This window comes from Ambystoma mexicanum, chromosome 3q (genome assembly GCF_040938575.1).
Source record: "Ambystoma mexicanum isolate Mex_15411 chromosome 3q, UKY_AmexF1_1, whole genome shotgun sequence".
Taxonomy (NCBI): Eukaryota; Metazoa; Chordata; class Amphibia; order Caudata; family Ambystomatidae; genus Ambystoma; species Ambystoma mexicanum.
This window is the reverse complement of record NC_090926.1, coordinates 1,223,631,802-1,223,657,072: the sequence shown is the minus strand read 5'-3', so window position 1 is coordinate 1,223,657,072 and position 25,271 is coordinate 1,223,631,802. Positions and strand designations below refer to the sequence as shown.

Genomic DNA, 25,271 nt, shown 5'->3' with positions numbered 1-25,271 from the left:
TTGCACAATTAATGGTATCTGGAATTAAGAGACCTCTTAAGAGCAGCGCTTAAAAATGGAAAGCACAGCCAGGTATCCTTTTATCGCTCCAATCTGGAGCCCTAGATTGACCAAATGCAACAGGAAAAAAAACACTATAGGTGTGCTAAATAGGAATGGATCCACATTCTTATCCTTGATCCAATTACTAAATTTATTCCAGCGACACCGGTACAAGGATTTAGTTGCTGGCCTTCTAGCCGAAAGCAAAATCTTCATTACGTCTTCTGGGAGGTGCCAATCCTTATATCTCAGACTCTCATAAACCAATCGTGAAGGCTGAGTGTCTTGACCTCTGGATGGAGAACCCAACCTTCTTCTTGCGAGAGAAGATCCTCTCTTTGTGGAAGATGTATTGATGGGCAGATGGACATGTCCAGAAGGTCCGGGTACCATGTCCTCCTGGGCCAATCCGGAGCAATTATGATCATGGTGGGAGGAAAGTGTTGTATACATGTCTAGCTATTTTATGTTTGCTTAACCTTGCTTATTCTAGAATAGCCATGCGAGGGAATGTTCTATTGGAATGTGGAATGTTTTAGCAGTGTTGTTGTTTCTTACGTAAATTCAGTTAAGGCTGATATCCTGAATGTGTTGGGGGTCTTTATATGCTGTGCTTAACCTTGCACAATAAAAGCACTGAAAAGACATTACTGGCGTGTTGGCTTTTATAAGAATGGCGACGAGGATGGGATGTGTGTTCCTGTGAAGCCTGCCCCGCTTCATCAACAATCATCGATCCCCATCGAGACCCCCAACACCGGCCGACCGAAAAATAAACGCTCGCCATGTCTCATGCAGTGAAGAGGAACTGGCGCCCAGCGTGTAGTAGCGTTGGTTTGCCACCTGTGCCTCGTCTATGCAGAGGTGCGGATTTGTGCTCACCCAGACAGCTGTGCCGATCCGAGTAGTGGAGGGAGCTGTGAGACCCCGGGTGCAGAATCTCACCCGGACCTGGAGGCGCGGCATGTCCTTTCGAAGACCAATGCACTGAAGGAGCTTGTTTTCACGGCGCGGAGATCGCTCTACATTTTGGGTGAGGCGTGACGTAGAACATATGCCCATGCGTGCGCCTATCTCGTGAACTGTCACATGTCCGGATATTGAGCAATCATCGCGGAAGGAACCGCGTGTTTACATTTCCTCGGATCGCGGCTCCGAGCAAGTGAGTCCGCGGCTGAATAAGCGGTCTCACATCGCGGTTCGGAGTGAACCCGCCCAGGTCCCCCTGGGGAAGGCGCTCTGGGAGTACTCTGGTGCACGGAGACGCCCAGGTGAGATCGCACTGGGGAGGTGTGTCCGCAAGGGAGGAAAATACTTTCCCAGCGGGAAAGAGTACTGACTTGCCTGTGTAATTCCCATAATTCCCTTTAGCAAGGGGGAACACTTTGAGGAGGACTGCCTCCAGTTTCGTGACGCCAATTGTAACGAAAGGGGAGGCGCCATCTGTGTTGGTGCTCTGGTGCTGGACAAGAGATCCCAGACGCTCATTTAATATCCAGTGTTGTGGAGTGAAGATATAACATGGCGCTTTCTGGGGTTCCTGGTCCCCAAGTGTTTATGCCCACTCAAGGCCCTCCCAAGATCAAGTGGGCACCCTGGAAAAAGGGTTTTTTACATTATGTTAAAGCTACCTGTGGAAATGGAATGTCTGTGGAGCGGAAGGTGGCAATGCTGATGCACCTTTTGGGATATGAGGGTCAGAGAATATATGACACTCTCCCAGACATTCCTGAGCTGGACTTGGAAGGGGGAACATTTTGAGGCTAAGACGAGTACTGTCTTGGAAAGATACCATTTTGGCATGAGATTTCAGAATGAGGGAGAATCTGTCCAAGACTATATTACGGCTCTGAGACATTTGTCTCTTAATTGTAAATTTGGTAATAGTCTAGATGAACATATAAGGGACCAGTTTATGTTACACTGTGTGAATGATAAAATTCGTGAAGAAATTTGGTTGAAAGACAACCCCAATTTAGAGGAGGTTATTGGCATTGCAAAAAGGATCGAGCACACCTTGCAGTGTGTAGCAAAATTGGCGGTTAAAGAAAATAAGTCAGTGCCAAATGTTGAGGTTTTGAGGGTGGGTGAAAAGAAGGGAGCCTATCCGAAAGAAAAGAAGAAGCAGAAGTTCAAACCTAATAGGCATCATGAGGCCACTCAAAGCAAAGGTGGGGGAAGTGAACACGGAAATATAGGTTTTCGGAAAGATAGCGCCCAGGATAACATAAAAAGGGAAGATAGATTGTGTTTTCGATGTGGCAGCCCTCGACATTTGTCCACGTCTCCCATATGTTCGGGAAGGCGTGTCAATTGCAGTATTTGTAAAAGATGGAGTCATTTTGAGAACTGCTGCAAGAACTATCGGGTTGGTAGTGGAAAAGTAACGCTTCTTATTGAAGAGTATGATGGTGCATCATCTGAGGAAGGTGATATGTCTGAGAATGAAATTGTTACTGTGCACATGGTAGAGAGCACCGGGCCTGATGAATGAACACCCCTCTGCCTGGATAGAAGTGAATGGACGTTTGGTTAAAATGTTAGCAAACTCATGTTCAAAAATCACGTTGATGTCCAGAGTGGTTTTTGAAAATGTGGTTGGTGGTTCTATAGAGCCTTTATTTCCCTCCGATAAAATTCCTGGTGGGTACAATGGAGACAAGATAGAAATTTTGGGATATTGCAATGCTGAGTTCAAGTTTAAGTGCAGAGTGACTTATGGAAAAATGTATGTCACAAAAAGGGGTGAAACGTTGCTGGGCTGGAAGGAACAGAGAGGATTGTGCATTAAGTTGGATCCCAATAGTGAAGAGCAAGTACTTAATGTGGCCAATATACATGGATCAAGTAGGAATAATCCCAGAAGTCATGAGATTTTACTTAAGTACCCAGAAGTATTCAGCAGTAATGTAGGGTGCCTAAAAGGAATGGTCCACAAGATTGTTGTAAAAGAAGGAAGCAAACCAGTTGCATCTAAACTTAGGCATTTACCTTTGTCAATGTGGAAAGCTGTGTGTGAGGAGCTCATAAAATCAGAAAAAGAAGGTATTATTGAACCCGCCAAGGCAGTGGAGTGGATTTCTCCCATGGTAGTAGTAAAGAAAAGTAGTGGGGATTTGAGAGCATGTGTTGACCTGAGAGAACTCAATCGGTGCGTTGTGGCTGATCGTCACCCTCTCCCCAACATGGGTGAGTTGCTGAATAGGATTGGAAGTGCAAAATTCTTTGCAAAACTTGATATGGCAAGTGCTTACCATCAAATTAGTTTAGATGCTGAATCACACAAATTGACTGCGTTCATTACCTATGAGGGAATATATCAATTTCGATGCATGCCTTTTGGATTAATATCGGCATCTTCAGTATTCCAAAAAGTTATGGACAAGTTGTTAAGGAATGTTAGTGGAGTGTGGTGCTTTCAGGACGATGTTCTCATATGTGGTAGAGAAGACGAAGAATTGAAGGGAAGACTTGATGAGGTCCTGACCATTTTTAAGGCAAGGGGTATAACGTTGCAGGGTGATAAATGTGTTTTTATGACTCAGGTTGTTGACTATTTAGGTCATGAGATATCGGAGCAAGGGCTCAGACCCAAAATAAATTTGGTAGATCCCATCCTTAAAACACAAGTGCCAAAGAATAAAGCAGAATTGCGGTTGTTTCTTGGTACTATTGAATTTTATCATCGGTTTGTTGAAAATTATGCTGATTGCATAACCAGTTTAAGGGGTCTATTAAAAAAGTGTGTTGAATTTATTTGGAGCAAGGATTGTGAGAGAGAATTTGAAGTGATGAAAAAAAAGATTGATATGACCAAACCTTTATCGATGTTTGACACTAGGAAGAGGACTATTTTGTCGGTCGATGCCAGTGATACAGGTATAGGTGTGGTAATGTTGCAGCCAGATGTTGATGGCACAAAGAGGGTTGGTCACCTATAGTTAACAGACTAATGTCTAATACATACAGGTCTTGTCTTGACTCTATAAGGACAAGCACCCTGTCGATACATTTGCGTCTGCACTAGAAAATAGTGCCCACTAGACATGCTTATGCTTTACTACAGTCTATCACCATGTTTCACTGTACTAAATTGTTGTAAATGAATTTTATGTTTTTCTGCATTTATTATTCATCAGTCTATAACTAATGTGTTTTCTTGATGAAGTATAAGTACATGCAAATAACCTACACCTCTGTAAACTTTCTGCTGCAGAAGGTCTTCGGAATCCATGTCTCTAAAATGCTACCTGATTGTTCTCGAAAGCCTCAAGTTGCTATACCATGAATATTGTTGGTCGATGAGTTTGTTGTAATAAATTTACATCTTGTATAACTTTTGTGCTCACACGTACGAATTAATGTGCATGGAGCTCTTACCCCCTTGGGGCCCTTTAGACTTTGACACAAGTTTAGATTAGTGGTGACCTTTGCAAACACCACAACCTCCTTTTTGAATAAAAGGCACACAGTACCAAGAGTATGCTCTAACTATTGTCAGGCGGCTACCCCTGTATGTGACATACAGAGAGGGTTGCCATGCATGCATCCCGCATGTTAAGAGGTGCAGAACTCAATTATTCTGTTTTGGAAAAGGAAGCGTTGGCGTGACATTGGGGGATAGAGAAAATGAAGAATTTCGTGTGGGGACAAGATTTTACCTTAAGAACAGACCATAAGCCTCAAGTCGATTTTTGAATGTAAAGACCTTGACAAAATATCTAGGAGAGTTGCGGGTTGGGTGACAAGGCTACAATGCCACAAATTCACAATAGAGGTGGTTGCAGGCAAAAAGAATGTACAAGCAGATCATGCCTCAAGGGTGAAAGTGGAGAATGGTGCCAGTGAGGGAGGCAGCAATGGATATGGTGAAAATGAAATGTTTTTTGTAACCGTGGAAGGTATTATACAGAAGCAAGAATGGATTCATGTTTTAGAATCAGATGAAATGTGGAAACGTGTGATGACTTTTGTAGAAGAAGGATGGCCTGAAAAAAAATTACTTACTGGAGAGGAAAGGTCACTATGGGAAGTAAGAATTGAATTGTCGGTGAAAGGGGGTTTGCTATTTCATTGGGATAAATTGGTGGTTCCTGGAAGTTTGAGGGAAAAGTTGATAAGATCTGCCCATCAAGGACATATAGGCGTTTGTAAGACGAAAGAAGTGATAAAAGATTATTGGTGGCCAGGAATTGACCGTGAAATTGAGAGGGTAGTTGGTGCATGCACTGATTGCGTCAAATCCGGGAAAAATTTGTTAGCAGTTTCCCAGACAATGGGGAAGACAAGCACTCCTGAGGGAGTGTGGCAGGATTTAGCGATGGATGTTTTGGGTCCGGTTGACATGGGGATGGGTAGAGGAAGGTTCATCCTTGCCTTAGTTGATACCTTCTCGAGATGGACTGAATTCAAGATTGTGAGAGAAGTCACTTGTCAACGTGTTATAGAATTTCTGGAGAATGTATTTGAGAGAGAGGGCCTACCTAAGAGTATTCTCACTGATAATGGTCCACAATTCACAGGAAAGTTACTCCGGGACTACCTTGTTAAGTGTGGGATTGGGCACAAAAGAACTCCTCTATATTATCCTCAAGGAAATGGTATGGTTGATTGGGCACAAAAGAACTCCTCTATATTATCCTCAAGGAAATGGTATGGTTGAAAGGGTAAATCGATGTATTATGGAAGCCATTCGAGGAGCAAATGTGTGTGGCCTGGACAGGAGAGTGGCGGTGAAGGAAAGGTTGTATGCGTTGCGGATGGCTCCAGGTGTCGAGACAGGTATGAGTCCTTTTGAACTCATGAGGGGCCGAAAAGCCTACACCATGGTGTCACCAGCCTGGTTGGGCAGAGCGAGAGAGACGGATGTGGTTGTAGATGAGGTAAAAAGGAAAATGGATGTGCGCAAAGGTAAATGGGTGGTGAGAGTTAATGAGAAACATCCAAAAAAGAAAACTGTGGTTGAAGTTGGTGATTGGGTTTGAATAAGAAAAGCTGTGCTCTCGAAGAAAGGCGAGCCCCTGTACACTGACCCTGTTAGGGTTGTGCGAGTTTTCAGGAACGCTGTAGGGTTGGAAAGTGGTCAAGTCTGGAATATGTCCAGAGTTGCAAAGATTAAAATATGATTTAAGGTAGTCAAGTCTGGAATATGTCCAGAGTTGTGAAGATTGAAAGATGATTTCGATTTTATTTGTTTTTCATTTATCTAAGACGAAAATCTGTGTTCTCGTATATAATTTTTGTTTGTACAATAGGGGAGGGGGATGTGTTGTATAAATGTCTAGCTATTTCATATTTGCTTAACCATGCTTATTCTAGAATAGCCATGCGAGGGAATGTTCTATTGGAATGTGGAATGTTTTAGCAGTGTTGTTGTTTCTTAAGTAAATTCAGTTAAGGCTGATATCCTGAATGTGTTGGGGGTCTTTATATGCTGTGCTTAATCTTGCACAACAAAAGCACTGAAAAGACATTACTGGCGTGTTGGCTTTTATAAGAGATAGCTCAGCGGCAACATGCTCGTCTTGGAAGTCAGAGGACACAAAGCAACACAGGTTTGATCCCCGGGTCTGCGCTTCCAAACCTCTGGGTATTAAGCATGTTATAAATACGCAACTAAGAGACATATTCCTGTAACCGCGGCTCGATGCCTGCGGGCTGTGTGAGCGATTAAAAAAATGCAAAAAAAAAATGGTTTTACTGAACTTTCTCAACATCCTGATTACGTGAGAAATAGCAGGGACTGGAGGAAACGCATAGAGGAGTGGAAATTCCCAGTCCACTACAAATGCGTCTCCTAGAGCTCCTCTTGGAGGAAATTCCCTTGAGCAATACTGATCTCACTTCCAAATGATATTGGTCGCAAACAGAACCACTTTAAGGGTTCCCCAAAGGGTGAAGATCTCTTGAAGGACTTCCTGAGCTAGTTCCCACTCGTGGGAGACTGTGCTCTCCTGCTCAGATCGTCCGCAGCCGTGTTCTGCTCTCCGGCTAAGTGAACTGCTGATAGAGAGATTCCTTCTTGTATTGCCCAGAACCAGAGCTGCGTTGCCTCTCTGCAGAGTGGTAGTGACCCTACGCCTCCTCTCTTGTTGAGGTAGTACATAGCCACTGTGTTGTCCGTCACTATCAGGACAACACAGTGGCTATGTACTACCTCCGTACAGAGGGCAGAAAGGTCTTTAGCGCTAGTCTGATTGCCCTCAGCCCCAATAGGTTGATGTGTAGTTTGGACTGCGATGGAGACCAACGACCGCTGATTGTCAGTTTGTCGTGGGCTCCCCACCCCGTGAGTGAGGCGTCCGTTACTACTGTTATCTCCGACCATGGTTGCCAAAATTACTCTGCTCGGAACTTGCAGACGATCCAACATATTCCCTGAAAATTGGGACCACTGAGTCCTGAAAGCCCATTGAAGGGATCTCATTCTCAATTGGGCCTCAGGCACCAGGAAAATGCAGGATGCCACGAGACCGAGCAACCTCAAATAATTGAAGACCGGAAGATGTTGGCCATTCTGGAATCGTGTTACCATCTGCTGAATGTGATGAGCTCTCACCTCGGGAGGCAAGGCTTTCCCTGAGGAAGTATCCAAGACTGCTCCGATGAACTGGAGTCTTTGGAATGGTATCATATGGGACATCTTGTAATTGAGGGAGAAGCCCAGACTGTTTAGGAAGTGGTAGGTGATACCGAGATGTTCCTGGGCTTGCTCGGGTGAACGATCCCTGATCAACCAGTCGTCCAGGTAGTGGTAGATGTGAATCCCCCCTCTCCGGATACTTGCTGCCACTACCGCCATTAGCTTGGTGACCTAATTAGCATTAGGTCAGCCTGAATGGCAGAACTTGAAACTGATAGTGAGAACTGCCAACCGGGAACCTCAGGTACTTCTGTGCTTGAGATGGATTAGCACATGAAAGTAAGCATCCTGAAGGTCCAATGATACCAACCAGTCTTGGAGTTGGAGAGCCTGAAGTATCCGAGAAAGGGTTACCATCTTGAACTTGTCCTTCCTGAGGAATTTGTTCAATTTTTTTAAGTCCAAGATGGGCCTCACTCCTCACTCCTTCTTTGGGATGAGAAACTAGGGTCAATACCAACCCTTGTTCCACTCCGCTACAGGTACATGTGTTATTGCACCTTTCTCTAGCAGGGTCAAGATTTCCTGCACAAGGAGCGGGTCTGGACTTTTGGTAGAGTTGTATCCCGGTGGATGATCCTGAGGACTTTTCTGATAGGAAAGGCAGTAACCTTTGGTTACTGTTTCCAGTGCCCAAGCATCTGAAGTAATGCCCCGCCATTTGTTCTGATGCTGAGAGATTCTGTCTAACACCGGGGTCTTGAGGGTCAAGACCTCAGAGTGGCTTAGAGGCAGCTGCAGCAACGGCTGAGGGTACAGTTGCCGCTGCTGGGGCTGATCTAGCACTCCTTCCTCGTCCACAACGAGGGAATCTTTTTTGTCCCCTTTGTCCAGCCTGTCCTCTTCCCCTTCCAAATGAGGAAAAGAAATGAAAAGGACAACCCCTTCAAGAAGATGAGTCTGAATAGGGTTGTTGTTGAGGTTGACGTATGGAGGCGGTAAGTGATTTAGCCACCGCCTTGGAGGTCTGCAGCTTCTCCAGACTCTCATCTGCCTTGCTGCCGAACAACCTCAAGCCGTCAAAGGGCATATTGAGTAGTCTACCGAGCACATCTGGTGCAAAGCCTGACTTCCTCAACCACTCAAACCTGCGTAGGAAAGTGCTAGAAGCCATTGACCTGCTGATACTGTCAGCAATGTCCAGTCCTGACTGGTGACACTCCCCTAATTGCCTCCTTTACATCTTTCACTAAAGCCAGGAAGCCGTCTCTTTCCTCGCCTTCTGGAATGTGTTTAGCCGCCATGCTAACACAGTCCCACATGGTGTAAGTAAACCTCGAAAGGGTACAGGTAACAATGGCTGACTAAGTCCATACTGCCCGAAGAGAAAATCCTTCGAGCCCAGGCATCAACCCTTTTGTCGTCCCTATCCAGGGAATAGAAGGGTAAGCAGACTGCCTGCTCGATGTAGCTGCCTGAACTACTAAGCTTTCAGGTGTAGGGTGCTTAGTTAAATAGTCCGGATCAATGCTAGTGTTAGGCAAAGTTTGTATGCAGTACCCTTTGGGACCACTACACACAACTAGGACTACAGGTGTAAGCAAACCAATCTTTGGTATAAGTCTGTACTACACAGTTTTGGTAGCGGAGTTGAGCAGCCAGGTTTATCTCAAGAGGGGAATGTGAGCAGTAATGATGTTACACAGAGGTCTACAATCACAAGTGTTCAAATAAACTCTTACACTGAAAGGTTTCTTTGATAAATACTTATTAATGTATTTATTTTTCAGTTAAAAAGCATTAATTAGAAGGAGGCAATATAATCACAGACAAATATACTTCAATACTATTTCAGAATACTTTTCAAGAGTAGCAAAAGGCAAAGATTATTAGAACATGAAAGGTTACAATTATTCTTAGACAGTGCAAATACTGAGTTCACCAGAAGAGTCAATTCCATTCAATAGGCTAGGCCAAAATCAATGGGCTAAAGTCTTGGATAGGATAAAACGGTTCTGGTAAGTAAACAGTAAAGTCTTTGCACTAGTTCTCAGAAGTAGTTTGTAAAAAGAAGAATCATATGTTGGGTCACAAGCTGATAAGGCCTGCGAGTTGCAAATGTTTCAAGCACTTTCACCGCGAGAGGTAAGTACTCTCAGTCTTATTTTACAGTAACTTACAATGAAGAAAAAAATGCAGCTGATTACTTCTGTTCCTGACAGTTCCTACAGATCTCGCTGTTCCTGTGCCTCAGTCGTGGGGACAAGAGGGACGTTGGGGGACTCCTTCACTGCACTGGGACTGGTCAAAAAGCTAGCACTTGGCAAGCTTCAATTTCGGTGGCTGTGAGTAAAGCACACAAACTGGTGTCCCTCTCCCTGGTTCTAAGGTTTCCTACAGCAACTCTGAGGAAATTCAACCAGCTCCGAGATAGGTGTCCAGGTGGCTTACTTGTGAGTTGATTGGTCCCACCAACTCAAAAGGGAGAAGTCGTCCTTGCAGGGGCTTCTCTGTCGATGTGAACTTGGCGATGCGGATCTGCAGCAGGGCTTCACCGGGCATACCAACGGTCCAGGAGTTGCAGCGGCCGTCCTCTTCAAGCTCCTCTTTGGTTCCTTCGTTCCAGTGGTCGGCTTTGCCTTCCCAGCCAAGAGACTTGCCTTTTATTCAGTTCTCTCCTATACATTCCAGCTTAGCTGTCATTCACCCAGCAGGGTGGCTGTCCTTGCTGGACAGTCAGCCAGCCAATCACCACAGAGTGCATTTGGGTCTCCTACGAGACTAATCACAGGGAGTTTTCGGGCACCTCCCTCAATTCTTGCCTACCCCAGACATTCGGGCGCCAGAGGCAGTCTTCACTCCTGAAGCCTGCCAAAGGCGAATGAACAAAGAGACCAAACTTGGTTTGGCACGCAAAGCAAAACTCTAGAAGGACCTTTCCACAAAGAAATGGCGAAGAAAGAAGACCGGGACATGTTTAAACAAAGGAGGCTCAGATGCCATCTTGAAAAACATGGCTCCCGCGATTTACCGTTACCGGAGCTACGAATAGTTCGCGGTCGGGAAAAATCATGGTAGTTTTTTGTAAAACTGCTGCCACCAGCCATTCTGAGAGGGAAGGGTAGCATTTGACTGCTACATGAGTATCTAAACACAGAGATAGGGTGTGCTGGGTCTAGGAATTTAAAAGACTAGTAAAGTCAATTTCACTTTACTTACTCTGGGAAACAGTAGTTTATCCCAGAGAAGGTATTTACACCTTGGGAAAGCCTGAAAAGGTTTCCCTGTGCCACTGTACTGCTGTGTGACACAAATGAAAAGATGATGCCTATGGAGTTGGTGAGACTCCATAACCAAAGGAAACACAAGAGTAAAACACATTTCAAAATACATGAGAGAGTGGGAAAAAGGGTCACACTCTCTCCAGGTAAAAAATCAAGTCCTCAAAATCCAGAAAAGTTGCTGGGGGTCTCTAAGGTGAAGGGAATTAGCACATGTATGAGAATCCCTAACACTCGTCCCCCCCAGACTAAGGGACAGGAGGATTGAATCCACCCCTGGATGAATCTCCTTACTCCAGTCGGTCAGACATTCTGGAGAGACCATCAGCATTTTGGTGATTACACCCTGACCTGTGTTCAATGGTAAAATCAAACCCCTGTAGGCTGATTGACCATCTTAACTATTTAAGATGTTCCCCCTTCATCTGCATTAACCATCTCAAGGGTTGGTGGTCTGTCTGAATCACAAAAGTCAATCCATACAAGTATGGTCTAAACTTCTTCAAAGACCACACAATGGCAAAACACTCACATTCTATGGTTGCCCACCTTGTCTCAGGTTCCTTCAGCTTCCTGCTGATGAAGCAGATTGGGTGTTCCCTACCTTTCTCATCCAGCTGACTCTGAACTGCACCTATACCTGTATTGGAAGCATCTGTCTGCACAATGAAGGTTTGGCTATAGTCAGGAACTCTGAAGACTGGAGCTTTACAAAGGGCTTTCTTAAGTCCTTCAAATGCCTTAGTGCACTCCTCATTCCACCGGACCTTTTTGGAGAATTTGGGGGAGATCACATGTAAGGGAGAAGCTATGGTCCCATAGTTCTCTATGAAGTTCCTATAATAACCAGTGGGACCTAAAAAGGCTCTCACTTGGGTTTGAGTAGTAGGCGTGGCCCATTCATGTACAGCTTGTACTTTGCTAGGCAATGGCCTTATTTCACCTCCTCCTACCTCATGTCCAAGATAGACCACTTTGCTCTGACCAATTTGCCATTTACTTTTCTTTATGGTCAGATGAGCCTGCTCAAGAGTCTGCAATACATATCCTAGGTGGTCAACATGTTCTTTCCAAGTAGGACTGAACACTACAATGCCATCCAAGTATGCCATGCAGAAGACCTTCATCCCATTCAGAACTTGATTCACCATCCTTTGGAACGTAGCAGGTGCATTTGTTAATCCAAAAGGCACAACCGTAAACTGGTAGAGGCCTGCTGGGATCGAAAATGGAGTTTTCTCCTTGGCATTGTCTGTCAGGGCTATTTGCCAATAGCCTGATATTAGGTCAATGTACTGAGGTACTTGGCTGAACCAAGTTTGTCCACCAGTTCATCTGTCCTAGGTAAAGAATGGACATCGGTCTTTGTGACTGCATTAAGGGCTGTATAGTCCAAACAGAAGCTCAACTCCTTGAATACTACCTTTGGTACTATACTAGCACAACTGAACTAGACCATGGACCTGTAGATGTCTCTATCACCCCGAGATCAAGCATCTTGTTGATCTCTTCCTTTATGTGTGTTCATACATGGTCTGACATCATGTAACCTCTGCTTTTAACAGGTAAACAGTCACCAGTGTGAATATCATGCTGGCCCCAAGGGGTCAAGCCTGGTGATAGTGAAAACAGAGGGGCAAACTGATTTAACAGAGATTTGCACTCCTACTGTTGTTCCAGTGTCAGATTAGAAGAGAGGTTAACTCCTATCTTCCCATCTAAAGGTTGTCCCCTGAGGAGGTCAGTTAGAGGTTCACTCTCCTCCTCCTCCTCCTCCTGAGCAGAAGCTAGAAGAAAAGCTCCCACTTCTGGTCTGGGGACATAGGCCTTTAGACGGTTGGTGTGAAAGACCCTGGGGGCCTCCTTAGGATTGCCTAAGTACCACAAATAATTGACCTCTCCAAGTTTTCCTACAACAATGAAGGGTCCAATCCATTTGTCCTGTAAAGGCCCTCTGCCTTGTAGGTACCATAACTAGAACTAGCTGGTCTTAAGTAAACTCAACCATGTTGGCCTTCTGGTCATGCCAATGCTTCACCAGAGCCTGACCTGCTTTCATGTTATCAGATGCTTCTGTCATAATGTGTGTCATTCTCCTTCAGAGACCTAACACAGTCAGTGACTTTCCTTGGCTTGGGCGATGGAGCACTCTCCAACCCCTCCTTAATTAGGGTCAAGCGGCCTATAACTGGATGACCATAGAGGAGCTCAAAGGGACTAACTCCAACTCCCTCCTGAGGGACTTCTCTATAAGCTAAGAGAAGGAATGGCAGTGGAAGGTCCCACTTTCTTCTAAGGGGTTCTTCTAAAGCACCTATCATGCTCTTCATAGTTCAGTTAAACCTCTCTACCAACCCATTGGTCTGTGGATGGTAGGCAGTTGAGAACCTGTAAGTCACTCCAGTCTTTCCACATGGCCTGAATGTAGTGGTATCCACAAATATAGAATTGGGTTAAGGGATCTAATACTCACATTTTCCCTTCATGATCATCATAGCACAACTTGATTCAAGTAACTTTTATTCACATATCGCTTTTCTTCAGAATTCAATCCTAATTTTAATATTCCTGTTGTTCTTTTCCTCAAATCTTGAAATACACTAAGGATTCTTTAGTGTTGTTTTCCAAGTGAACATCGATTTTATTTTGGTTTCATGGAATGCAACTAGTTTTTTTGAAAGAGATAAAATATTTAATCGACTGGAACAAATAGGTTGAGAAATAAACAGTTGGTTCACGTATATCTATTATGCACGGAACGATTGGAGTACTGGACCAAGGTTGATCAAAAACAACTCCTATTCTTTGGGGTTCGGAGATCTGTCTCTTGTTGTAGCGCCGTTCCTCAGACTTAGTACACAATCCCTCCTAATGATTATAGGAATGGGATCAAATTGTGACCTAGCTTGTGGATCTCATTTATCTATCTTCACAAGGTAAGGTCACAAAAAACAGCCGACCGGTTTCAGTGGAAAGGAGATATTAATACCACTTTCATCAGGGCTAAACTGGATCAACACTGGTTAGTGTATGATCTGATTCCTTTTAGAGGTTAAAGTAAATTTGGATTTTCAATAGGAAGCCGCCCTGTATATGGGAAAGAGCGGGGCATGGGGTACCAGGGGAAGACAAAGAAAAACTCTATTAGGAAATAACACTTACAGGTCCCATATCCCATTGAGAACCATATATACATCTATGTCTTACCTATCAAGGGATGGATTCTCCCATACTTGAAGGTCCGGGGTTGACACACGCATGGATGGTAAAGGGTTTCTTCTCCACTTGTCGTGTGATTTATAGGGCATTCCTTGATATCCTACAGGGAAGAAGGGGGGATATCTATGAATTCCCAGGAAAAATATCTCAGGAAAGAGGTTACTGTGCCTGGCGGGCACGTAGCGTCAGTTTATTATTTTTTTAAAGAATTTAAATTAAGCTTGCTAGGTACTGAAAACAAAAAGAGATCAACTTGGTGAGGAGTTTGACCTCACGGTCCACATCAAGACACCAGGGGAATATCAAACGTTACAATACTTCAAATAGTACTTGTTATCTACAATTTTTAGTTATCCAAAAAAGGATCTAGGAGTAAATGACCTCAAGAGGAGGCACAGTCGGAGAGACCCACTCAAATTGTTAGGAGGGCTCAGGGATTTTAAATAACATCTACATCTCACCGATCACGGTCCCCAGTGTTCAAAAAAGATGTAAAAAAAAGTAATAATAATATCAAGTTCTCCATCAACATACAAACTCTATGCTTAGCGCTCACCTCTGTATTTCTTTGAAGCCCATGCCACTTCTTATCTCACTCGCGTGGTAGTCTCTGCATGGAGTGTAAATATTGCTCGGGACGAGTCTCCATTTAATCACGGTCACGTGGGAAGTCATATGTAAACCGCAGTGTGAGACATGGAGAAGGGAGCAAGGCAAGCAAAACTGATGGAAAAACGGGCAGCCATGTTGGTGTGACTATAATCAAACGCCAGAGTGAGAGTAAATGTGTATAACTACTGGTATTGTCTATATGTCCAGTAGTTTGACGGTTGGCAATCAGATCTAAGTGTGTTTCTGATAAGATGCTGTAATGCTGAAGGGTATCATAGCGCTGTTACCACAGAGAGATGGAAACAGACTAGGGGCACATTATAGGTGCAGAAGTCCAAGAATGCCTGTGCGTACTGAACACAACTCCGTTGGGAGGGTGGGGCCGCCAAAAACTCCAAAACTGGAGTGCAAAAGATGCCTGGTTAAAAAGCGGGTCCACTGGGTCGTTATCACATGTAATATCAAGTGGACGACACCTGTCACGCGTAGTGCATGGAATAATTCAAAGTTAAGAAGGGCAACTCATGGCCAAAATAGGATTGTGGGGTTGTGAAAACTAAGGGCATGGATGTGGGCTAGGACGGTGTGTAGTTCTTAAGGCCACATGTGTCATTAACAACTTCTGAGAAGTTTAAACTGAAAAAACGAAGAAACCAAGTGCACTGGAGGGGCATGGTATATAAAGGGCATTCTCAAAAGACTTCTTTGGCCTTTGGAAGCCCTATTGAGAAGGTAAAAAACTGATAGCATAATGTAGTGTTGAAAAGAGTCAGTGTGGAGATATTAAGTTTCAAAGACAAACATTGCTTGAATTTTGCCGGAGTCTGAGAGGGGGACACTTTCCCACAGTTGCTACAGTAAGTACCCTAGTGATAGTTTCTGGCAAGAAAGACTGGCCAAATCCGGAAATTTGTAGGGAAGGCAAGTTTCAGGCTACATGAATGGAGACATATGGTGAAAAACCAGATAAAGGAAATACATTCCAGCAAATACATATATGGTTTTTACATTTACAGAGTAGCAAGCGTTTGCCAACACATAGATTCATTCAGGCCTTTGACATCTGTTCTCAGTCTGTATATCCACATCTGCTCTCGTCTAAGCAATAAATTCATGATATTCCCTCCTCTCGCTGGAATCTTCACCTTCTCTAGAATGGTCCACTTGAATTCAGTCGGGTTATGTCTTTTTTCTAAAAAATGTTCAACCATTGGTGCCATGATTTTTTTTAGTCCGTATGCATGAACGATGTTCCGCTAGCCTTAATCTGATGGGGCGGGTCGTCATTCCCATGCATCTTAAGGCACATAGACATGTGATTAGGTAAATGACATTCCTAGTATTGCAGTTTGTCATATCTTGTTGTATCCATGGGTAGTGCCAGCCAATATCTATGGTCTTTGTTCTTGTTGTTCCAGGGCAAGCACTGCATGACCCACACGGAGCATGCCCAGTTGGTTTGGCATGGTGCCACAGTGTCTTAGATGGAGGATCTTTTGGCCCCTTGTAGGTGTGTACGAGAGAGTCCCTCAGGTTTTTGCCCCTCTTCATCGCGAATCTAGGGTTAGCCATATTAGTTTCCCCTACATTCAAAATTGGCCAGAGATTTAAAACGTCTTTCTTTATTTTGTTAGTGAGAGGAGAGCAGGTGAAGACGGCTGTTATTTTATCTTCTGATTTGTCTTGTTTTGCATGCTACTCCAGTGTGTTCTCGCGTGGAATATTGCGTGCTCTCTTTTTGGCCTGCTTCATAATTTTTCTCGGGTACCCTCTCTTTTTGAGTTTGTCAGCAAGTTGTTCTGACTGTTTTTCATAATCCACTGTGTTTGAGCAGTTTCTTCTGTACCTCAGGAATTGGCCAAAGGGTAGGTTGTTCTTTAGACTTGCTGGATGGAAGCTTGAAAAAGTTAACAACAAATTTCTGTCTGTTGGTTTATTGAAAACACGTGTTGTTATCATGTTATCTCTTACTTCAAGTTGGAGATCTAGGAAATGTATCTGAGATGTGCTGTGGGTTTCTGTGAAGGTAAGGTACCCATTTTGTTTGTTAAGCCAAACCATGAATGTTGTTAGTTCTGATTCCGTACCTTTGAAAATCAACAAGACATCATCGATATATCGTGTCCAGAGTTCTATTTGGAGTTTCCAGGGATTGGTCTCGAGGTAGATGGTATCTTCTTCGAAAGCAGCTACATATAAGTTGGCTAGGCTCGGCACAAAAGTCGCGCCCATGGCGGTACCTGATGTTTGTTCAAAGTATGTTTGTTCATGCAGGAAATAGTTGTTTGTCAGAGCTATTTACGCCAGCTACATAATTAAGTTGACCGAAGTGTCCAATGGTGGATCCAGGTTTCTCAGAGATCTTTCAACTACTTGTAAGGTGGCCATCTGAGGAATTCGTTTATATAGCGATTCTATATCCAGGGTTACTAGTATATGATTTTCTGGATTGAAATGCCGGTCCATCAGGAGTAGGAGTGCCGCAGCTGAATGTAGTGGGACATAAAATTAGATCCCCTGTCAGAGATAACCTCCTTAGGAAAGGAACCTCTGTAGGAAAACCTACTCTGGTAAAAATACTAAGTAGGGCCTTAGCAACTGCCTGAGCAGTAACAGTCCTCATAGGTATAGAGCGTCAGGATACCTAGTAGCATGGTCTACTACAACCAATATAAATCGGTTGCCTGAAGATGTAGGAGGGTCTAGGGGACCAACAATGTCGATTCCTACCCTCTCAAAAGGAACTCCCACCACTGTGAGAGGCACCAAAGGTGCCACATTTTTGCCTCCAGTCTTGCCAGATGTCTGACAAGTGTGACAGCTTCTACAGAATGTATCTACATCAGACCCCAATTTAGGCCAGAAGAAATAAAGAGAAAGCCTTTCCTTGGTCTTCTTAAAGCTTAAGGGACCGGCTAAAGGAATCACATGGGCTAACTGTAGAAACTGATGTCTTATCACCTGAGGCACTACAAGTCTTCTGTAGTCCCCTGGAATAAACTCAGAAGGTACACCGTAGAAGAGGCCACCCTCCCAGTACAACCTGTGCTTCCCTGGCTCCTGCCCGTCCAGCTGGGAAGCTGCCTGTTGGCAAAGTCCTTCAAGAGTAGGACACACTCTTTGACCTCTGCTGAAGTCTTCCCTACAGGGGGCACCTTCTGCCAGTAAAGACTGCAGCTCAGGATGATCTTTAGGATCCAGATCTCCAACAGGGGGAAGGTCTTCTTCCAGCTCTGATTCCTCAGCAGCTGATTCAACCACACAAGGTTGTTCCACACACTCAGCCTCAGCTGGTAGAGGGATCACAGGTGTGATCTTGGACAGTCCTCTCGGGGATGTCCTTGTTGGTAGCACAGGAGTGCTGGCTGTTTTTTTCTGGAGGTTTTGGGTTGCCCTTTTTCCTCTTTCTTCTTAGAAATTGCAGGCAGTATGTCCTGTGGACTAGGAGTTATAGTTTCCTCTATAATCTCCTCTGGAGAGCCCCATAAGGTACTCTCTATGGCCTTCCTAGTCTGCTCCTGTTCCCTTTTGCTGGGAGGCCTGGGGGTGCTTGATACAACTCCACGAGTTTTTAAGTCATTCCCCAACAGGACTCTCCCAGGTACTTCACTCTGCACTCTTACAGGTATTTTGACAGTCATAGCATTGCACTGCATGAGAGCTGGTAACTGTGGAAGCATTTGGACAGGGCCTCCAGCAAGCTTAGTTAAGATTATGGGAGCCTTAGCAACATCCTCCACCTTGAATAAAGATTCATCAACTACAGTTATGCTGGTCCCAGTGTCTCTGATGGCAGGGGTCTCCTGACCATTCACAAGAACACTGTCTTTATAATACTCTTTCGTGTTATCTGGGATAGAGTTATACACATCTAAATTCTGTTGTTCCCACAGACCCAGGGATACTAAAGAAACACCGGCTGAGACTTTCATGGGTTCCTCAGCCAGTAAGTGAATGTTTCCACTAGACATAGGCACTTCATCCACAGGGGAGAAGGCTAAGGAGACAGTGTGGACCCCTGAAGGTTTACCCTTACATCTGGGATCCCCTTTCACATGGTCAGTTGACCCACAAGCATAACATTTACCAAATATTTCTATGAACAGGGGTTTGTTCTGACCCCCTTCTGGTTTGTCCCCAGAAGCTACACTAGCCTGATTTGGTTTTCCCTGTGGCTTACCCTTGTTATGTTTGTGGCCCTCTTTTGGATTGGAGGTATTTGAATTCTCTTTGGTATTTTTCTTGTGCTGCTTCCCCTCATCCTTCTTCTGAGTTACCCCAGAATCCTTGTGAGTAGCCCTGTTGGCAACCCACAAGTCAGCAGCCCTTGCTAACGTCTTGAGATCAATTTCCTTAGAGTCAGCCAAGTGCTGTCTGAGCTCAGGAGAGCAGGCATCATAAATAGATTCCAGTATAAACAAATTCCTCATACCTTCATAAGTGTTCGCTCTGTAACCCCTAACCCATCCATCTATGTTTTTCAAACATTCAGTCACCCAGGTAGCCCAAGGGGTACCATCATGCTTTGTGGGGGTTCTAAACCTCTTCAGATATTGAGAAGGGGTCTTCCCAAATCTAGCTATCAGAGCTAGCATCACAGTTTCATACTGCTTTCTGTCTATATCCCCCAAAATCATTACCACATCAGTTGCAACAGGGGGTAGCCTAGAAAAAAGTCAAGGAATCAACTGATTCCCTGTAATGTCTTGAATCCCATGGTTATATTAAAAAACAGTCAACCAATCCAAAATATCAAGCTTAACCTCATACATACTAACTGCATCTTTGGGCATGCAAGGCCTCTTGGCACTAGAAGACCTAGAGGACTCTGGGAGAGAACCAGTTTCAAGAGACAACTTGTTTGAGCTTGGATTCTTTTAAATTCTAAGTCCAGTTTCATCTTTTGAAGTGAGACAAATTCAGGACATAGGTTTGGACCTGATGGGGTCCAAGTGGTCAAAGGCTGAGGCCTATGAGCAGGTAGAGGTAAGGCATGGCCTACATTTTGAGATTCTTCTGTCTCATCTAACTCATCCACAATATTAGAGCTGGGCTCTGACATATCATCATCCTCATCAACATTTTCCACATTGGCTGCATGTGTGGGGGATTCAGACCCACTCCTCAGACTTTGGTATTCTAACAACTTTCCTATCAATTCAACCTTTTTGCCTTTGACAGTGAGACTCCTAGCTTTACACATATCTCTCCATTGGTCAACAGTTAAAGTCACTAGGGTCTCCTGTCTGTAGCTTTCCAAATCAGTCATGATAAAACAATTGCTTTACCAGTGTTGCTTAGCCTTGTGAAGATTATTTGAACAAAAGTAAAAGTAGCACTCTAAATGTAACAAGTATACTTTATCCTCACCGCTGTACACCAGTGTTAGGCAGAATCGCCTGCAGTACCCCTTGGGAACACTACAGGCAATTAGGACTACAAGTGTAAGCACAATTTCACCTTTGGTACAAGCCTGTACTACACAGTAAAGTGGTAGTGATGGCTGAGCAGCCAGACTTATCTCAAGAGTTTAAGTGAGCAGTAGAACAAGTTACACAAAGGACCAACCAATACAGTGATTCAAGTAAACACTTACTCAAGGTTTCTGTGTAAAAGAATATACATTTATTTACTCAGTCAGTTAGAAAGCATTACACTTGCATAAGCAGCTTAGTATCACACACTAATACACCACAAAAATCAAACCGGTATGTAACTGAAGAAGTTTAGCTCCAAAATGAAGTGGGAGCAAAATGGCACTTCGGATACTTAGAAAAGGAGGGAAAAGACAAGGTTGTTAGACAGCCCAAATACATTCATAGGCAGGGCAAAGGGTTTTAGTTAAATACAACCAGCTATTCTTCTCAACAGGCCTGGGCCAAAGTCAATGGTTCAGAGTCTTTTGTATAGGATAGCACAGTTCTGGTATATAATGGTTAAGTCTTTGCCACAGATTTTTAAAGGATTTGGCTAGGCAAAAAGTTTGATGAATGTTTAGGGAAGGACAAGCCTTTGTAGTTGAGGAAAGTTTCACGCACTTTCTCGATGGCCGAAAAGATTTCTGGACAGCGTTTGCATGGTACCTTGTCAATGAAGAAAGCTGTAGCTGAGGCAGTTGTTCCTGGCAGTTCGAGCAGATCTCGCTGTTCCTGAGCTTCAATCATGGGGATAAGAAGGAGGATGTCGGGAGGTTCCTGCACTGCCAAGGGATGAGGCCAAAAGCTGTAGCAAGACGTTGGTTTAAGGTGTGAGTTCCTTAAAGTCCACAAGCTGGTTTCCTTCCCTCTGGCTATGCGTTTTTCAACAGCACTCTGATGAAAATTCGACCAGAATAGGACGGTGTCCAGGTGGCTTGCGAGTTGGTAGTTCGCACCAAACTCAAGGGAAGAAGTTAACATTGAAGGGCTTCTCTGTCGTCAGAGTTTCAGGCAATTCGGACCTGCAGCAGGGCTTCACCAGTTGTCCAGGAGTTGCAGCAGTCCTCTTCCTTCCTCTCCTCTTCGGTTCTTTCGTTCCAGTGGTCGACTCTGCTTTCCAAGTCCCAGAGACCTGCTTTTAAACAGTTTTCCCCCATTCATTCCAGCCTGGCTGTCACTCACACAGCAGGGTGGCTGTCCTTGCCAGACAGCCAGCCAGCCAATCGCGCTAGAGTGCATTCAGGTCTCCTAGGAGACTAAGCACAGGGAGTTTCGGGCACCTCCCTCACATCCTGTCCACCCCAGACACCCTGATGCCAGAGGAGGGCTTCAGCAATGAAGCCAGCCAAAGGCCAACGAACAAAGGGACCAAACCTGGTTTGGCGCGCAGAGACAAACGCAAGAAGGACTTTCACTAAATGAAATGGCGAAAAAAGATGACCAGAGTCTGTTTTTACAGATAGGTCTTGGCCCCATATTGAAAAACATGGCTGACCCGATTTTTAGCTACAGTTGTTAGCGGTCGCGAAAAATCACGGTAGTTTATCTAAACCACTGCCACCAGCCATTTAAAATAGGAAAAGGTAACATTTTACTGTTACATGAGTGTTTTGACTCAGGGGGAGCTAGGCAACCCGCCAGCACTCTATTGGAAGATAGTGTGTGCTGGGAGACTAGTAAAGCCAATTTAACTTGACATGCTCTGGGAGACGGTAGTCAGTCCCAGAGAAGGTATTTAAACCTTGGGGATTCTGAAAGACACCCCTGTGCCACTGCACTGAAGGCTCTGTGTGACACACAGAAAAAGATGATGACACTGGAGTTGTTTTAAAACTCCATAACCAAAGAACACAAAAGTAAAACACACACAAAATACATGGAAGAGTGGGGAAAAAAGGCTCACACTCTTCCCAGGTAAAAAAAATAAATCCCAGAAATCCAGCAAAGTTTGCTGGGTGTCTCAAAAGGTAAGGGAAATTAGCACATATTGAGAATTCTCTCTAACAGGGAGCTCCCTTCCTTCCTTGGCTACGGCCAGTGGTGAACAAACAGTGTGACCATAAAGAAGCTCAAAGGGGCTGAAACCAACACTCTTGAGATACCTCTCTGTAGGAAAAGAGTAAGCATGGCAACAGGAGATCCCACTTTCTCCTTTGAGGTTCTTCCAGAGCCCCAATCATGCTTTTGAGAGTTCTATTGAACCTCTCAACTAAGCCATTAGTTTGAGGATGATAAGCTGATGAAAACGTATAAGTGACCCCACACTCTTTCCACTCGGCCTGCATGTACTGCTGCCTCTGTCTGAAAAAAATTCTTTAGCCAAGCAAACCCTAGTAAATATGCCAAATAATACTTTTTCAACTGCCTTGTCAGTCACAGTCTTCAATGGGATGGCGTCAGGATATCTGGTGGCATGGTCAACCATCACCAAGATAAACCTATTGCCAGAGAATGCCTGAGGGTTAAGGGGACCAACAATGTCAATCCCTACCCTTTCAAATGACACTTCCACCACAGGGAGTGCCACCAATGGAGCCTGGATTGTTGAGCCACTCTTACCAGATATCTGAAAAGTTTCACAACTCCTACAGTGGCCTACCTGGACCCCCATCTTGGGCCAGTAGAAAAGCATGGATAGCCTCTAGTTGGTTCTCCTGTACCCAAGGTGACAATCTATAAGAACTTCATGTGCCAGTTGTAGGAAGAAGGTTCTTAATTGAAGGGGGACCACCAACCTCCTATGGTCATCTTCATTAGAGTCTGTGGTCTCACTGAACAGGAGCCCACCTTCCCAATAAATCAGATGTTTCCCAGGAGGTTCAAATCTGAAGTTTCCCAGGAGGTTCACCCTCAAGCTGGTTTCAGGCCTGTCTCCTTAGGCCTTCTAAAGATGGGCACTCAGGTTGGCCCTCACTAACCTCTTCCCTATCAGGACCACCTTCAACCATTAAACTTTGGAGTTCAGGATGGTCATGGGGGTTGTGTCACAATGCCTGCCCCCAGACATCAGGAGCAGACCAGTCTGCCCAGAGTACTGGCACCCATGTGGACCTGTAAGGCTCCAAAGGATTGCCTAAATGCTTCATGGACTCAGTCCTGGCGCCGTTGGCGCCAGGCTCATATTTCCTTGTCAGGCAAATCAAGCCATCAAGTGGTGAAACCATGCACAGGCCACCTGTTTGGAAAGATTACTTTATTTAAGGGACTATTTCATTGTGTGGTACAGGGACTACTTTACCTGGGAACTACTTCTGAGAGGCTATTTAAACCACGCCCGGAGAACAGCACACGCTTTGCATCATTCTGCACTCCTGCAGCGTAACACTCACCGTGTCTGCAGCTCCATTCCAGTCTTCAGCCACGCCCGTCCTGTTCTTCTCGATCCGAACCTGCAGAGGAAGGAAAGGAAAAACTGATTAGAACAAGAGCCTTACCATTCTCCATCGCAATCATCCGGGAGTCGCCGCTCCTGCAAGAAAAGGAACACCAGTTACCCGCGCTATACAAGATAGCATAAGCGCCGCGTGATACTCACCGATGCTCCGTCCGTCTATACGATCCAGCGAGGCACTCTAATGTGATCGCCGCCCGGAGCAGCCGCATCTGCAAATGACAAGAAAAGATAACAGGTGAGCTGCGCCTCGCTTAAAGACATTCAATCTCACGCTGCAAGATACCTACCCGAGGCAATATTCACTCGTGGTCTCACGAATCACCATCAAATGTACTTCGCTCCAGGGAAGTGCCGCACCTGCACAATAAAGAGAGGACAATTGATTAATCAAGCGAATGAACAATATTGCATGCTAAGACCTTTTTCTTCGCTTGGTGCAAATACTGAATCTTAACTTGGCATTTACTTCGTTTCTCTCGAAGAAGAGACATCTATCTTCAGCAATTCTGCAAGGAAACAAACTATAAAGAAATGGTACAAGAGTGGACTATAGGACAAACAGAATTCTAAAGCATTGCATACTACTTCGGATTGGCATAAGACTTACCTCTGAGTCATTGTTGTCTGGAACTCTGCCATAAGATTACGGGATCAGTGAAGTTAACTGGATACCCAAGTCTCAATGCACCCCTGCATTCAGACGCAGGATGGAGAGCCCATCCTTCTTAACAATAAGATGAGACACAGTAAAGAGAACACAAGGTGGTTACGGAAGCAGAAGTTAAACCTTCTCCTCTCAGTCAGCTAACTTGCCATTTTCGCCACTCTAGGAAAACTTTCCTATGGGCCAGACAGACTAAACTAAGTGGGCAGGTGCAGTTGCTCATCACTTCACTACGAGGCACGCTGGTGGAGACCGTTGCAGTCCAGATTGGTTCGGCGCCCCTGTGGAATCCAGGTGAGCGTCTTTCGGGCAGCAACACTTCCTCATCAGGTTCAGGTGCTTGACCAACTACCTACACCTCAGTGTGAGGTGAGTTACGGGGAATATTCTCTTTCCCTCTTCTGAGTTTCTTGACACCCTTAGCCTTGGGTTTCCCCTTTGGCTTTGGCTCAACTTGGCAAGGGCAGCCTATGTTTGTGACCTTGTGAATGGTATTTCTGTTGTGTCCCCTACGAGACTTAGGTCTCCGAGGTCCTTTCCCAGCAAAACCTTTCTAGGGACTTTCCTCTGAATACTCACGGGCGTCCTTACTACTGTACAATTAATGGTTAGATTTACAGGTATTACTGGGAACTTGAGAGGGGGGCATCAGCTAACTCGGTGAGCATCAAGGGAGCTCTGGCAAGCTCCTCTTGGTTTACCAAAATGGAATCCACCAGAGTTCTGCTGGCCCTACTATCCCCAACAGCATGAGTGGCAACTCCATTGATTAGCACACAGTCTTTCAAGTAGTGCTTGGTATTATCCTGAACACTAGCATAGGCATCTGAAACTCTAGGCTCCCAGGAAGCCAGGGACACTAAGACTACTTCAGATGCTATCTCACTGTGGAAGGAGTCTGAAGAGAAGGATGCCCCTGTGAAAATGTCTTCCTCCTCATAAGAGGGCAAGGCCAGACTCAGAGGAGTGGACCCCCAAGGTTTTGACCTTACATCTGAGGTCCCCCTTCACGTGGTCACTTGCTCCACAAGCCACACAAGATCCACTGGGTCTTGGGATA

General features: G+C 44.8%; 1 long non-coding RNA gene across 1 annotated transcript in view; it reads right to left on the bottom strand.

Annotated features, from left to right (window-relative positions):
• The window catches only part of LOC138447786 (uncharacterized), a 146,619-nt gene that overhangs the window by 87,575 nt on the left and 33,773 nt on the right, over nucleotides 1–25,271 (bottom strand). The window contains exon 2 of the long non-coding RNA XR_011259945.1: nucleotides 14,113–14,224. This is a non-coding gene — a long non-coding RNA (uncharacterized lncRNA). The remainder of the gene's footprint in view (nucleotides 1–14,112; nucleotides 14,225–25,271) is intronic.